This window comes from Neodiprion pinetum, chromosome 3 (genome assembly GCF_021155775.2).
Source record: "Neodiprion pinetum isolate iyNeoPine1 chromosome 3, iyNeoPine1.2, whole genome shotgun sequence".
In the NCBI taxonomy this organism is placed as follows: Eukaryota; Metazoa; Arthropoda; class Insecta; order Hymenoptera; family Diprionidae; genus Neodiprion; species Neodiprion pinetum.
Genome location: NC_060234.1, coordinates 962,279 through 979,130, shown reverse-complemented (window position 1 = coordinate 979,130; position 16,852 = coordinate 962,279). Strand labels below are relative to the sequence as shown.

General features: G+C 40.6%; 1 protein-coding gene and 1 long non-coding RNA gene across 2 annotated transcripts in view; one reads left to right on the top strand and one right to left on the bottom strand.

Moving 5' to 3' along the window:
• LOC138190641 (uncharacterized) overlaps positions 1-16,852 on the bottom strand; it is an 83,056-nt gene that overhangs the window by 57,785 nt on the left and 8,419 nt on the right. The window contains exon 2 of the long non-coding RNA XR_011176640.1: positions 15,815-16,672. This is a non-coding gene — a long non-coding RNA (uncharacterized lncRNA). The remainder of the gene's footprint in view (positions 1-15,814; positions 16,673-16,852) is intronic.
• LOC124214559 (segmentation polarity homeobox protein engrailed) overlaps positions 1-16,852 on the top strand; it is a 39,652-nt gene that overhangs the window by 17,133 nt on the left and 5,667 nt on the right. The gene's annotated exons all lie outside the window — the stretch shown is intronic.

Genomic DNA, 16,852 nt, shown 5'->3' with positions numbered 1-16,852 from the left:
GTGAATGGCATACGACTGGCTGAGCTGTACGACCTTCTCCGGATACACGGGTTGGTATATGACGAGCGGTTTTTGCGCCCGATCCTCCGACCCTTTCTTTCCTACTCGCGACCATCGGTGACCCGGCCGCTTTTGACGAGCCAAAAATACTCGCGTCAACTTACTTTTTCACTTATTCATTGCCGCTGCATGCACTTATCGTTGACGCTTATGCGCGCAAACTAAGGATAATTGCAAACGGTTGGCACAGGTGAACATTCTTCTTATACTTCTTCTTTTTCTTCTTCTTTAAGAGAAATCAATTTTCCAACGATTTTTCTCAGAGAACAATATATGTCTTACGAAAAACAACTGCAAGATGAATCGAATGTAATTACTCGATGATTGCAAAACTATTTAATTGAATGCAATATACTCATATACATGCATAGATCATTTGAGAAAAGGACTAGAATACTTTTGAATAATGCGTAAAATGTAATTTATTGGAATAATTTGTTTGAGTCCGGTTGACGCAACGTTCGGTTGTTGAAATTTATTCATGGTTCCGATGGCCGCTAACGACAAGCTAAAAATAATCGACGCGTTGATTAATCGAATCCAAACAAATAATCTAACACGACTCGATTGAATCGGTAAAAATTAATCAATTAATCGATTATGTCGTATTTTTTTGAAACGGTGCATTTGAAACAAAAATTAATAGCGGAAAAGTTTTTTGTTCCTTCAAAATATTCTTTAATTTCACAACAGGTTTCGTTCAATAAGATTAAATTCAATAAATTTTCACCAGAACGAAGAACAGCCGAATGGAATGAGATTGAATTTAGCAAGGCTAGCGTAAGAATGGATGTTTAGGAAAAGTTGTTTTTTTTTTCGCAACTTTAGGATTGTCTGAAATTGAGTACCGAAACCAAGCAGTAACGAAACAGCAACGTTCTCATATTTTTAGAACTCAGCTTTTTCAAAATCATTCTAAAATTACAAAGTGACGATTTATTCCCTAACGTCTCGTCACGTTAACGTTACTAATTGTAAGACTTGAGACTCGTCAAACGGATGAAGCGCCACGTCAGAAGCTCGATATTTCAGGATAATGAAGAGAAAATGAAAGAAAGAAAAATAAATAGATAGAATCCTAGAAGTTTCAGCAGGATCCGTGATCCAGAGGTCTGAAACCTAACTCTCCTTGTAAGTGGAATGAATCTCCCGGCGCGAATTGTTGGAATTGTATACCGTAAGACTGCTGTCATACATTACGGTTAATTAAGTGTATTTAATTAAACTTGTTGCTCGATTCTCGAGCGCAGAAACTCCTACCAACAAGTCCTATTCTCTATTATCCTTCGGTTGCGAGAGAGTTGTGCCGTACCGCCTTGATGGCTAATGACTTCGGCTTCGATTCCAACTACGGCTGGCATTTCTATCGCATATACCACGATTAACAATGCCCGCTGGCAAAAGAATCTCGACTCTCGACGCTTGAGCGATCAAAATTGCCCGGAATGCAACATCGAATTCACTGCATGCGAAAAAAAAAGAAGCTACGACTATCAATTTCCACCATGGCATGAAAAGATTGTTCAGACCGAAGGAAAGGTCTTGGAAAAAGATGAGCCTTATACGTTACGCGGAAGATCGCGATCAGTTGATTTTTCACTGTTACACGGTTTTTATAATTTATGGAGAATCGTGAATAAAACTTTTTTTCTTATTGCTTACATCAATCATAATATCAATTTACGTCACTAAGAAGACCCACGCTTGTAATGTCAAGTCGATGTTTGAGAAGTCTATCTGACGATCTTTTCATTATTTATTGAATCTCATAAAACAGTTGTAGTTTAATATGAACTTTTAATTCAGGGTAATAAGATTCCCGGATTATACATTGTTCGGTTACGGATCGTGATCTTTGAGTTGAATATAAATGTCAGGAAAGAAATAATAATTCAAGTGCTACGACGTTTTTTTTTCACAAATTCAAAAAAACGCTCATATTTTTACATAATCTTTCTTTTGGCCTGAGCAAACTTTTTAGATGCTGCCACGGTGAAAAATCCCAAATTATTATTTACCGAAACACCCTAGTAGGTACAGATATTCGAATAATTTTTACAATCGAATCGAGCAATTTCCTAGGATTTCTATGAAATCGTAGCCGACCGGAGAACCTGCGTGACATTGGACAATTGTTGGGGACCCTTGTATAGCTGCTCTACAGGGTTTTAGGATTTAACGGAGCTGCTTTCGAGGTTTCGGCTACGGTCGTAAAACTTTTCGGCTAATTGGCAAACAAATAACAATATCGTTCATCCGATGCGGGGGTCATAATAATTATCATAATAATATAAACAACAACAAGGCTAATTTGTTTCCAGTGCAACACGATATTAAATAACGAGCTGGCGTATAATATAATAATAATAATAATAATAATAATAATAATAATAACAACAACAACAGATATAATACCGAAATCGAAAACCGTCGCTTCGATCTACGACTTCGCGGGATGATTGAAAGCCGGACTTGAAGGAGATCTCGATAGGAATAAAAATGCCGCCAAGCACCGTCGCCGCTTAGGTTTATTAGACGAACCTGCGAGTCGTCGGATTTTTTTCGCGGTCTAGTCGACCTGCGGAGCAGCGTCGCGATTAATAGGTACGAGCCTGGCCAGGTTTGGATCGGTAATTACCCGGCAACTCGATCTAGGACAATGACATTGATCGATCGTCAGACTCGATCGCTGTACCAAGACTGCAAATGTCTTTCTCCATTGTCCTTTGTCCGGCACGCGAGAAGTACGAGTCTAATCTCCGATTACGACTGATCGTCTAAGCCGCCGCTGCAGCTGCTCGAGAGAGAGACAGAGAGAGAGAGAGAGAGAGAGAGAGAGAAATAAATATTAACAAACCTCCGCACTGTTCGAAAAATTCAATAATTGACTGTCCCGTTCGTTTGGACGATTTTCATTCCGACAGGGTGAAGCGATGTTATTTTGTCAGTCTGTTTGCCTCGAGTCGGGAAACGCCTAATCAGAGTACCGGAAGTAAAAATCAAAGGAGAAAAACTGAGAAACTTTCAAAGAAGATTCCTGCGGCATTCTGTGTCAACTCAAGTTCGTCGAGCTCTCGAATTCCTTTCTGCAATAATCGATTCTCGAAATTGCGTGCGATAAATTCTTTCAAACGTATCTTGATACTGAAAGACTCAACGAAACTTTAACAGTCTTTGCTTATAAATTTGATCGAGCATCATCACCGTTCGTTCGTGTAATATATCGTTGGCATTTTACCTTCTGCCTTCTTCCCTTTCACTCATTCTCTCTTTCTTTCGCTCTTTATTTCACAAAAACGAAAACCCCCGTAGTAACAAAAAGTCTCGGGTACCTGCGCCGTGCACCTGAGAGCAGCTATAAACCTAAGCGAATTAAGAATACAAACGCTACCTCTTTCCGAGAGGTTGACAGGCTCGAGCGCTGCTTACCCGAGTGTCCAAGCACCAAAAAAGCAATCCGAAATTAGGGAGGGAGGGACTTCCGTTCCTCGGGGTCTCGCGCTCGTCGCTTATGACTCGCATCTGTCTCTTCTTTGCCTCAGTTTTCTATTATAACCACTACACCGCCAAGAAAACCCGCGGAAGTGCCCAGCATTCTAATATACATATTATTTTATTGGAAACGAATACATGTTTCAGAAATGGCGCTAAATTTTCCTCTAATAGGTTGTGAAACGCGAGATATAAAAAAACAAGAAGAATAAAAAAGAAAATACGGTCAACTTGACAATCTGTATAAATGATACGCGAGGTATAACTACCGTAAGATTACACGCATGGGATACAAGAGAATTGAATTAATAAACGTGCCGCGAACAATAAATGAAACGATCGTAAACATTTCAATTATACCCATACCTGCCTGGGTGTATACAGCAGACTGTTATAATTACCAACTCGCCTCGGGGAACCCGTCGAGCGAAAGACGGATCCCCCGCATCAGACGCGCTTCAGCGACAGCAGCAACACCGAAGCTCAAACATTGGTGAAAGGATCAATTGGTCGGTTATTCGAGTCTTTTGCCTCATTTTCTTATTTCTTTATTTTTCTAGTATTCGTTAAAAAAAAAAAAAAAAAAAAAAAAACGATACGAGTAAACCAGCGGAGGAATTTTTGCACTTTGAATCGCGAAGCTGAATGAATTTCGAGAGGTATTTCGAAGCTGGCGAATTCCTTATCTCGTTCCGCGCGGAAAAAGGTATATCATTTGGTCGAGGGGAAGAACGAGGAGGAGGGAATCCCATCGGGCTTCAACTCCGGATGAATATGGTCCACGAACTAAACGGACGGACGGACGGACGGACGGACGGACGGACGGACGGACGGATGGACGGACGGACGGATGAACGAACGAACGGACGGACGGGAGAACGGACGTCGGACCACCCACGCCGATGCATGGACCACCGCCGTCGCCTACTGGCATACATTAGAGAACCACGGAGTATAGAGAGTCTGCGGCCGTATTATAGACTGCAGCGTGGCACCGCGCGTTAGGTGCAGCAACGCGGGACGACGGGAGCGCAGCGCACTTACGACGGGCACCGAGCGCCTGCTCCTCGGCGGAGCTCTGATACAGTCGACACCCGTTTAATTAGCATTTGATACGCCCGCGCCCGAGTTGGAGCGAGCTTGGCAGCTGCGAGCCGCGAAATCGGCGAGTTGCGCTAACTGCGCTAACTGCGCTCGACCCACCCGCCTCACCACCCTAGCTGCGCTATCCGCGCTATCCGCGCTCCGGGCTTCCCCGCGCGATTAAACACACCGGGATTACTCTCGAACGGTTGAAAAGGGTGTCGCCGAGGCTCTCGGCACTGCGGATTGAATAATCGATTCAAGAAAGGTAAGGAGAAAGAGGGGAGGGGGGAGAGTAGCGATTGTTTTTTTAAACGGAACGAATCTTTCGGATTATTCGTTCGACACTCGGAACCGCAGCGTGCGAGTTTCAAGGCTGACGACCTTGAGGATGATGACTCGTTTTTGACCTCTTGATGGGCGAGGAGGTCAGCCAGTCGCTTTCAACGTAAATATGTGAAAAACGGTTGCCAGTTTCCAGTTCCCGGTCCCGGGGTACCGATCGACAAGTAGACACTCTCACGCGCAAACATGTAACATACATACGTATACATGTGTGTATGCACGAATACTCGCAGTGAGGAGCGTCGAGTTTAGTTGCTTGCGCAATCAGCTCTGCTCCTCATGCACGCATGCATGCACGCATGCACGCACGTCTGACTTAATAATAGACAGGGTACCTGCCTACGCCTCCAGGTCCCCCGAGCACGCACACGTCTCTTATCGCCTTTACTCAAAACTCCGGAAAGCATCCGGTTAGGGTTATCCAGAGGCTGCACTACGGGACCTACAGCATACGATCACCAGACCCTGCGCCTAAATTCGAAATACCGAGAGAAAGAGTGTCAAAGTGCCCTGATTGCCCGAATTTGCGGTAAATTCTCCGCTGGGCCGGAAAAAAAATAAATAAAAATAAAAATGGAACCTGTGTCGAAGTCCCTGACTGGTTCTTTCATTCAGAGAATGAGATTGCGGTACCATCCTTGAGAAAAGAATTATTATTCTAATTCCGTTCCATTCGTCAACGATGTAACCCAAACTAATTGTCCCCTTAATTTCCCGAGACGCAAAGGAGCGTGTGGCTCGTTAAGAATCTCAACAAACACCGTGTTTGTTTATTTTTCTTATTTGTATTTACTTTTTTCCTTCCCCGATCTTCTTTCCAAGGGTGAAGAGATTCTTGAACTTGTTACGCGACTCGAGTGCAGCACGCGGATACGTTACACCCGGGATTACTTCCGGTCTCTTCCTTCCTCTGACTCCTTTTTCTTTCCCTGGCGGTATATCCCTATTTATCTACGTGTATATAACACTTCGCTTCCGGCTAAGCAATAGCCAAAAGACTATGTACTACCTACTACGTTATGGCTCTCGTTGCAAATTACCTACAAACAGTACGGGGTTGAAGTTAGTAACGTGGTACGTTTACTCTTCGCAGCTTCAGGATTGTCTGATTTTTGGTAAACCATAATAAACAAAACATACTGAATATTTTGAAAAGTCAGCATGTTGAAACTCGTTCGAAAATTGAACAATAATAATTTTTTTCTAATATATTTCGTTACGATAAAGTTACGTGACCTCATTTATCACCGAAATAACGAAATGTACATGTAATATAGACTTGATGAAACTGAGACATGGAATAAAATATGGAAAAAAGAAACTGCATTTTCTAATTCCAAAAATTATACTCTGTGTAGAAAATCAAATCAAAGAATGAATATGATTTAAATAACAAATATGTATTTACATATTAATCCGGGCCCTATTTATCACGTACGCGTCTCCGATTAATTACGATTTTTAGAAATTCCGATCCGTCACATAGAAAACTGACTAAAGTTACAAAGAAATAATCGTGTAAAAAGAAGTTGAAAATACGTCTTTCCCCAAAAGCTCACATGTGAACGCAGTAGCAGCGTTCGACTCGGAATCGAGTCGGGAAAAAAATTAAGTACAGCAGGTCGAGTAATGGGCGAAAGAGTGCAGGGGAGGGAGAGAGAGAGAGAGAGAAAGAGAGAGAGAGAGAGAGAAATACGGACACATACAGAGCTAAGAAAATACCGGTAAGTCGAAGAGAGAGCCAAGGAGGAACGAGATCCGCGATCGTTGGTGCAGTGCGGCGGGGAAACTCCTCGAAGTTGTCGTTAAATCGTGTAATTGACTAACTAATTTGTCCGCGAGATCATTAATAAAACATTTACCTACCTACCTGCACTCCGGCGTTTCAATTAGGCAGCAGGCAAGCTGCGGGTATAAGTGAGTCTTTGGATGCGTGCGTGCAATTCGAGAAGTGATACCCGGAGCTACTTGTACGGCGTTTCTTCGCGTTTCTCTCGACTTCTGCTAACCGTTGGAAGGCAGACTTTTGCGGCAGGTGCCTACGTTTCAATCCACGATCGGAGAGGACGCGACACGCCTCTTAAATAAATCATCCAGCCACTGACGCTCCGTTGCAACTCCTTAAAAAGTGTCAACTTATCTCGGCGCAACTTGGTTCTTTTCTTTTATTTTATTCCCGGGTTTTTGGAGTTTACTCCTTAAGAAACGATTTGAGTTGTAGGGCCCGGTACGGAAATTATATGAGGAGTAAAATCAAGTGTAACACGAAAACTTGAGGCGTTATAGAAAAGACAAACATATATATTGAACGTGCAAAAGAATGAGATGGAATACATTACACAGCGTATCCTATACTCGCGGTCTGCTCTTCGTGCGGTGCTTCGTAGTCTCACTGTGTAGTTCACTACCTCTGGTCTGAGAGTTGAATGTATGCGTATGTTTGTACGTGTGTGTTGTGTGCCTGCGTATGAATTTATAAAACGTGACGTTATCACGTCAAAATATTTGAAAATATGGAAGAAATTGATTTAGATGATAATGAAGAAAAATTCGAAAAACACATGCATGCGGTTAGTTGGTAAGCTTGTCGTTTACATTTACGAATAATATACATTTCACCGAAAATGTAAAAAGTCGTTTGCCGGGAACGAAAGTTGGTACTCAGAGGTTTTTGCGGTCATTTATTACGAATATGCACTCAAAATTTGGAAATTTTTGATGTAATATAAATAATCCGAATAATTACAGATATATGTTTGTTTCTCTTATCATTTTGGAAGATGCGTTTATTTAGCCTCTTTTTCTATTCGATATGTATCCTAATCATCGTTCGTAAGGAGTAAACTCCAGTCGTGCGTCGGAGCTGACACACACACGTTTTTTTTTCTATTTTCTTGCCAGTAGATTTTTCCTGTGAATTACTTCTGGTTTCTTTTTTATCCTTCTATTTCAAACAAGCATTACAAACAGAGTTCGATTTAAAAATACAAAAAACGAACATAATATCAAATTTTCATAGACGCGAAAATCTAGAATTCGTAGAATTTAAAATTTGGAAAGTTGAGGTACAGTATATTGAAAATACAGAACTTCGAAATGCAGAAGGGCAAAACAAGTTCTCCGAAATGTTAGGGAGCAAAAAAAAAAATTAGATTCTTTTCCAAAATTAAGACAGCCGTGATGGATCAATAATTGCGAAATTTCTTTATCGACGGGATCGGAGAAGGGAAAAGAGTAACGAGAATTGATCGACGCGACTGCAATATGCGGAGAGTTTAGAAGCGATTCTTGAGCGCGCTCGTTCCGTTCGTTATGAAGTATAACGGTATACCGCTTTTGAAGAATTGCTCAATATAATCCAACGCGGCGTTTGCGGTTGACGAGTTCATAAATACACGTCTTAAACGGTAGGAAAACACGGTTGTCAACCAGAAAAGGTCTCAATAAGCTCTCGCGGGGCATCGCCGATGGAAAAATCCTGCCCTCGTGGGAATTGCGAGTCGAGTGGGGGTGAAAAATTACAACGGCTAAAATGGATAAAAGCGACGAAATATCCAATTTTCAAAAACGTGGAAATCTAATTTCAAGCACAATAATAAAAATTTGGAAAACCCGAGTAAAGAAGATTGAAAGTATAAAAGATCCATTCTTACCCCCACTCAGCTAGTCGATTTCCAAACTCAAATTTGGCGATAAATCGGCCGCGCAAATACCGTGCGAAAATACCACAGCATCATCGATCTCTCGATTTGTCAGCGCTTATCTAAGCATTTTTATCTCCGAACTCGCGGTTTTGACGGACGTACGGTTACTTCTATTTCTTTGTTCAATCTTCTTTCTTCGTCTCCTTTGCCTTTTTTTATTCGCGCAAATTTTTTTCGTCTCTCTTTTTTCATCAATTTTATTTTTCACGCTGCAACGTCGAGACTCGGAACGAAACGAAACTCACACACTGTGTGTGTATATATAATATAAAGGTATAACAGTGAGACATAATGCATACGCTCGGCATTCGGAGGTATCAAGTTACCGTTTCGTAAGGACACCCATCAGTCGGGCTGTAAATTTCACAATTCTCAAGTGTCAGCTCTTGTGCGTGTCTAAGTCACGCATACACGGCTCGTGCATAATCCCGTAGACTTTGCTCGACACGGCGAGCATGCGTTGAAGTAGAATTATAGTCGTGAATTGAAATTAGCCGTCTACTTATTTATTCATACATCGCAACAACGTCGATTGCGAATCGTGACCGCAATTTTTAGAATTTTTTAATCGAGGGGGTAACCCGTAAGACTCGCTAAAACTTGAACTGATATTTACGAATTAATTTCTGAAAAAACCGTTTTTTGTCGTAAGTTTAAACGAATAAAATCAAATTTTTCTTCTTTTTTTTTTGTAACAACAAAAAGTTATCACAGTAATTATAAAAATTGCTAATCTCATTGACCTTTCCTTTGGCATGCATCTGCATTAATACTTTCCTCACGATTTGAACTAACATTTCTACCGATATTGTCCGGTTGCATTGCAAAAAAAATTTGATTTTTTTCACTTAAACGTGGGATAAAATACCCTAAAAATTTTTGAAGGATAAATTGTACGGTTTCTTCGGAAGAGATTCTTAAAAATTAACAACCTTGCAGAAAATTACAGAAACGGTAACGGCGAATTAATTAATCTATACATAATAATCTGGATGCAGATTTTTGTTAATTTATATCCATGTATTCTTGTGATACGATTATTCGTAAAATGTGCGATAAATTTTTCTACAAAGAGAGAGGAGGAAGAAGAAGGAGACGGGAGTAGGAGAGGCGTGTGCCTGAGTTGTAATAATATTGTCTTATTAGACGGGAAAGGCGAGTTTCGCCGTTGACACGGCTGGTTGGCTGTTTATTGGCACGTACAGTCGTCGCATCTTGAAAGAACCGTGTAATTCCGGACGTCCGATAAACCGAGACCGGTTGAAATATATTCAAGGTATCCACCCCCGTCGCATAAAGGCGAAGAGCGAAAGAGGGAGAGAGAGAGAGAGAGAGAGAGAGATAGAGAGAGGCGAAAAAGCAGTTATCGTAAAGATGACTTTGCACGATTCCGCGACACTCAACGATCCGTAACTCAAATCTCCTCCCGTATCCTCAACGGCAATATTGTTCGGTGCGTAAAACATTTTTACGGAGATTGCATTCCAAAGCAATGAAGATTATTAAGCGGTCTCCGGGCTCTGCAAACATGCGCGCATACTTGGACGTTGAATAAAAAAAAAGAAAATAACAAAAATAAAAATAAAAATACCAAGAGAAAAAGAGAGGAGTCTGAAGGATATTGCGGAGTAACCGTGAGAGATGATAATAAAGAAGACTAGCAAAAAGAGAAGCGGGAAGCCGCAAGCCTCTCTGCGAAACCGATATGTTTATTAGGCACCACCTGAAACCGGGCTCAAAGGTCCACCAAATTCACCAGATTTATCCGCTCGTCCCGCGACCCGCCTCGCCAAATGAAATCCCTTCAGCTGGTCCCTGACACTTGTTCGTTAAATCGCTCCCTCCTCGTATTCGCGTTTTTTATCCCTCGTCTCGTGTCCCTTTATTCGCGTCTATTTCAGTCATTTTTTCTTTTCTTTTTCTCGTCACCAATTTCTCGAGATTTTTGAAATCGAAACTCGGCTGGACGATTTATGGAGAACGTTGTACGGGTTCTCGTTCCTTCTTTTCGCAACGAATTTTCTTTCGAGTTTCGAGGAATGAAATATTAACGCTCGACACTGTGCTATAAATAAATATACCAATATATAATATAAATAATCGAACGTGATTCGATTCAATCGGAATAAATTGAGCGATTAATCGATTGCTGATGGGGGAAAAGTTTTTTTGATAATTTACAGTTTCATTGAAAATATTTGTCAATTTCAGGTGAATATATTCATTTACCTTTCGCATATTAAATCAAACAGGTACTTGATAAGTAAAACGATGATGATAATTAAGAATTGACACACATGAATTGATTATTATATTGCGTATTTCAATTGGAGTAAAAAACAAAAACCGATCGCGCGGAAGAGTAATCGATTATACTCGATTAATCGGGAAAAAATGATCGATTTGATCATTCATAAAAAATACATACTATGTAGGTGTATGTTTGGTGAGAAATGGTTAACTTTTTCCTTGGATTTATTTTCCAATCGCCGTAGTTTGAAAAATCCCTCAACTTCGTTACGTTGACGTGTAAACACTGCCTCAAAAAACTTTCCTGGTACCTTTACGATGTCGGAAACCGGCGATGGCGAGACGGCCTGGAGAAAACCGAAGAGGCCAAATTCCAGGCATACCGTCGGAGTTAATCCGAGAACGTCGATTTTAGATAAAGAGAGAAATGAGCTCGCCGACGCGACGATGCGATATGTCATTTGTTTCCCCTTTCCCAACAGCCGTTTCCCCTCTCGATAATCAATATTCGTTTACTAATAATGTGAATTCAGAATAAATCCAAATGACAAAAATTTCGTGCTTCCGGAGCGAAAGTTTCGCACAATTTTGACGATTTTTTTTCATCGAAAATCATCATTTTAAAAATTCGTAATACGTAAATAAATTAAAATTTGAGCCTGAATCGTTCCTCTGCAACATTCGCGACGAGGATAAATTTCATTTTCAAAATTTCAGAGAACGAATAAAAGGAGTGATAAAAAAAATCAGCATCGATTCGAATATAATTCAGTATATCTCCCCATGTAAATAAAATATCTCGACGTCGGGAATATTCTATATGTATAGAAAGGCAGGCGTTATGCACCGCATAAGTGCATTCAGTTGCAACGATCTTTTTCATTCCACCGCCATAGGTTTCTATGGGTGGCCTTCGCCTTATTTATTCCCTTCTTACGAACCGACGAAGAGAGGCAGATGGTATAAATACCATGGTAAATACATACATGCGTATATATATATATATATATATATATATATATATATATATATATATATATATACACATGTATTATAGAGACGGGCAGAGCGCGGCTGACAAAACTGAGTGGGCGTCACGGGACATGCAAATTACCCGTACCAGATTTGGCGATACATCTTAATTTTGCGCCGACTGAACGTGTGGCATTCATCCATGTGTATGCACACATATTCAGCAAAATATATACGCGTACCTACATATAAATATATCTGAAACCGCCTCCTACCGCACGAGACGAGGGTTAACGTTCTCGCGTTTGCTAATCCGCCCATTTATACACTACACGTATTATATACATAATATCCTAATATCGGTAGAGTATATTTATATGTAAGAGCAGAATTCCTTGATTTATAATACAATCGTTCTAATTATGATCGATTACGTTGTATTACCATAAATTTTCGCTATTTTTTTTTTTATTGCTATCGCGTTGATTGAAAAATGTCTTCCTTTCGCGAATCGTTGTTATTTTTTTATTTGTTTGTTTGTTTTTTTTTTGTTTGTAGTTTTTGAAAAATTTTAACGTCGAATAGCGGAAAAATAAATGTTCTATAATCTTATGCAACTGTGTTTATACACGTATGATGCGGTTATGTACAGGTACAACATAGACTTACATCTAGGCGACGCGACGAGACCGCTGAGGACTGAAGACTGCATGCTCAACAAGAAGATAAACAGTCGGATATGAATAATAAAGTATGCATAAATTAATAGCGAATACTTGACTGAGGTGTGAAAAGATAACGGTACGTGATGCCTGAGATGATCCCGGGGATTTTTCAACGTGTCGCATGTCGTTACCTACGTGCAGTCGACGACGTGCTGCAATCGTCGCTTTTCCTATTTTATTCTTCTATTTAAAGGAATCGCGATATCTCTGGAAAAATTTGTATAACAGGCCGACGTATGGAAAATTATTGAGCATTTTTTCTTTCTTTTTTTTTTTAAATTCTGACCGCTGTTATTCTTTATTTCACGTGTTTTCACGTACAAAAGGTTGTGTAGGTACGTAATGAAATCACAAAATGTAAGGAATGAAAAAGTCACGTCTGTATACGTGAAACACGCGACGCGTCGTCTTGTGATTCAATATTGTGGGTCTGGAAATTTGTCGCGTGGTGGTCCTGAGGGAATTATATGTATATTAAGGGTTTAATCGCGTAGGTCGAGCTGAATTAAGATTTATGGAGTAAATCATTTCATTGGACTTGGACACTTCATGATCCGACAACTTCCCCGTTCGTGTGGACCACCCTGACTCTGGTTACATCTGTATATTCTCTACGCGTTAGACGTTACGCGTAGGTATACAATACATACATGTATGATAGAGGAACGAGGAACTTCGAAGGCTTCGGATACGTTTAAGAAGAAGCTAGAAACTGTCGGATAATCTTCCGAGCGTTACACTTGAGAGAATGAAGGATCGGGTTCTACGGAAATTAAACTGCAGGAAAAGAGAGATGCGTCAGTTTTTTCGGTGAAATATATACTTCGTGAAATGCAGAATTTACTCTAAAAACGGTAAAAATCACGGCGGCGTGCGGACTGTAGAAAAAAAAAAAAAAAACAATGAACGGATAAACATTTCGATGCAATTTATCGCCAAATTTTGATGTCTCGATTCGTTTCTTTCGCTACGTAAAATTTTGTAATTTAGACTTATCAAAATCTAGTTAAAAATTTTTGGTACAAAATTTACTAAACCACCCAGCATCGACATATTATTCTCAATTATAACGGTCAACATGAATTTTGAGTCTCAGTTCCGGATGCTAAATTTTGATGGAAGAAAAAATCATTTTATCAGATAAAATTTACTTTTGTAGAAACAAAAACGATATTTCGTATCTTAAGAATAATTACACAAACGATTAAACAAACTTCGGTTTCGCATTTAGATCACTTTTATTAATGTATAATATGGTTTCAGTTTTTTATTAACGGAATAATTGGAATCAAAGTTTTTTTTTTCAATTTTCAAACAGCACTCTCCTAGCTGCAAAATCAAACTTATTCGAAAAATAGTAATTTTCAGCAAATTCAATATCACTCAACATATAATAATAATAATAATCAATTACACAAATTCCAGGTACGAAATACAAAAGCAAACTTTAAGGGGCGGCGTGAGGGGGGGGTGGGGGTCGAATATTTTTCCACTATTTTGACGCATGGAAAATAAAAAAAAAAGATCAATTCAACCCGGGCACAAAAATGATTTTTTTTAACGTGTTATATTCGGATTATCGTATAAATTACCACGCATCGATGCGACAAACAAAAGCAAAGAATGAAAGTTACAAGAAAAAAAAAAAAAAGAAATATTGCGTCAATCGCGTTTCGTTGGTAAAATAATTGATTCGGGGTCGCGTGTCTGGCGCCCCTCCAGTAGCGGCAATACGGGGGTCATGGCGTGCCCTCGATCCTCCCCAAAGACGAGGGCGCATGGGTGACACGAGCCGAATTTATAGTGCGTTCAGATTAGAGTCGCTCTCCACATACGGCGGCAAGCAGACGACGAAATCATGTCGGCGACACCGTGATGTGCGACCTCGGGGGATGATCGTCGTCGTCGTTTCATTTACAGCACGCGAGTTTATGCCGTTTTACAACCAGCGTTTACCGTGCGCGATTTCTAGGGTGAGGGGAGCGAATACTCCGTGTGCGTTTCATCAGCTGACTTTGACGATAACCGAGGTGGAATTATTACGTCGACGTCGTTCGGTCGGGTATTAGGTGTGCGTAATTAATTAATTATCATTGTATAACAATTCATCATGAAAATGGAAATGACGTTGTATGAAAAGTATGACGTGCCCTTTTTTTTCTTTTTCTTTTTTTTGAGGCAAACGCGCCGACCATTCCGGTTTTTGAACTCTACAAATTGTTATTTTACTCTATAAAACATTCTAATAATAATAATTCACTGACAAATCTAAAAACTTTGAAACGACGAGATAATTTTATCGAAAAGAAAGCGATACTTTCTCAAAATTTTTCGATGAAATTTTAGTTGCGTAACAACGGTTTTCAAACATTAGTCAAATCGGTTGTGACGATCGACGATTTCTCGTCTGTTTCTTCGACGACTGTCGTGCGACGAATTTTTGAACAATATTAAAATACGGTTCACAGTTGGAAAACACAACAAAGTTCCTCATTTTTCGCGCGTATATATTTATGCACGTAGGCTTGCAGAGGCTAATAACTGACGCGCAGCCGTCAGCCGGTTCGGTCAGCAGAAAGCTGTGATTAAGTCGTCATAATGTTGGGGCCATCGGCGAGGTAAATATTCGGTATAAATTATATACCCCGCGAAACGCGTCTATGTATGCTAAGATATACCTATACGATATTACATTTCTCGTGAAATAAATTTTCAGAATTCGCCAAGAGCGGATGATGGGGAGAAAAGGAAAAGAAAAAGACGTATAGAAAGAACGATAAAAACATGCAAAACTATTGAAAAACTTACATTTTGTTTATAACCGCTTATTTTCGCTGATCTTTCGATTCTAACGTGGCGAAAAAAATGTATGTTACTCTATTGTTTGAGATTGAAAATTAGATGGTTGCTAAATTTTTGCTTTTTCAATAACGTTTGTGTTTCACATTTACATCACAGGCTCAGAGGAGGCTGTGACTCCGAAGAGAAAAGGAGAACGAGAGAGAGAAAGAGAGAAAGTAAAAGGGCGGAAGAGAGGGGAGAGAGACAGCTGCATGAGCGTCGAGTCGGCTGGGTGGCTGAAATTAATGTTAGCCGCTTAATTGGAGCCACTGAGAAAATCGTGCGTGCGTGCGAGCTTTGGGTGTTCATGTATAAGGATATGTAAATGTGTGCAATACTTGCCGCAGTCGTGTGTCACGCCGAGGGTGCTCAACGTTTTTTCCTGCGCCTTCCTTATTCGGGTCCTGCGATTTTGACGTCGGAGTGCGGAATGAGTGAGAAGACAGCGTCGTCGAACAAGAATCGATGTATTTTCACTTCACCCGACGAACACCGCGGGTACGATACGCGAACTCACTGTGCGAGGATTAAGATTCACGTCCGGAATCGGTCCGAAAAAGGAGGGTCGGCGAATTCCCGAATGTCAATTCCTCAAATGCATGCCCGTTGGGCTTTTTTTGCGCCTTTGTAATTATCACCGAGAGATGGACCGAGCTGGACGGGATCCTCGCATAATACGGATTTAATCGGGGTTGTTTGTACAAGGAAGCAAATACGCGGATAAAAAATTGTCCCATCGAAATAGGGCCCCTTATCTGTAGCACTCGGTCCGTAATGAAGAGGTTAAGCCACGTACGGCAGGCGTTGCTCACCTGCGCGGCAGAAGCTTTTCGGAAATACGTATAATCGTGACGCGCGAGGACTCTTAATCGAGCCGCCGGAATACCGAATTCACTTTTTGCCAACCCGGTTTGCAAATGCGAAAACGCGTCTCGCCTTGCAAGCTTTCTTCGCGGAAACGGTCGTGTGCGGAATTTATTTTTCGCTGCTACAAAGCAGGGATTCCTCGAACCGCACGAATTGTGAAAATTTTGCAAACACCGCCCGGCGTTGTACCGACACTGATCGATACTGACCGACTTTCGTCACCGTTACCGTCCTCGTCGTTCCGACGACTCGACTCGCACCTTGCGACGAAAACAAAAACAAACTCGGTTCCGTCGCCAATCTCCGTCGTCCGACTCTAAGTCGGATTGCGTGCTGAAACAGACACAATCGCAATTACCAAAATTAGCGATATTCGGCGGAATTAACTATCTGCATGAGAATGAAATTGTGTGAAGAAAAAGATTGGATTGAAATTTTGTGCTTTGTATACACGTATAATGTGATTGTTTTAACCGGTGTGTGTTTTCTTTTTGTTCTCAGGACGAAGTAAGT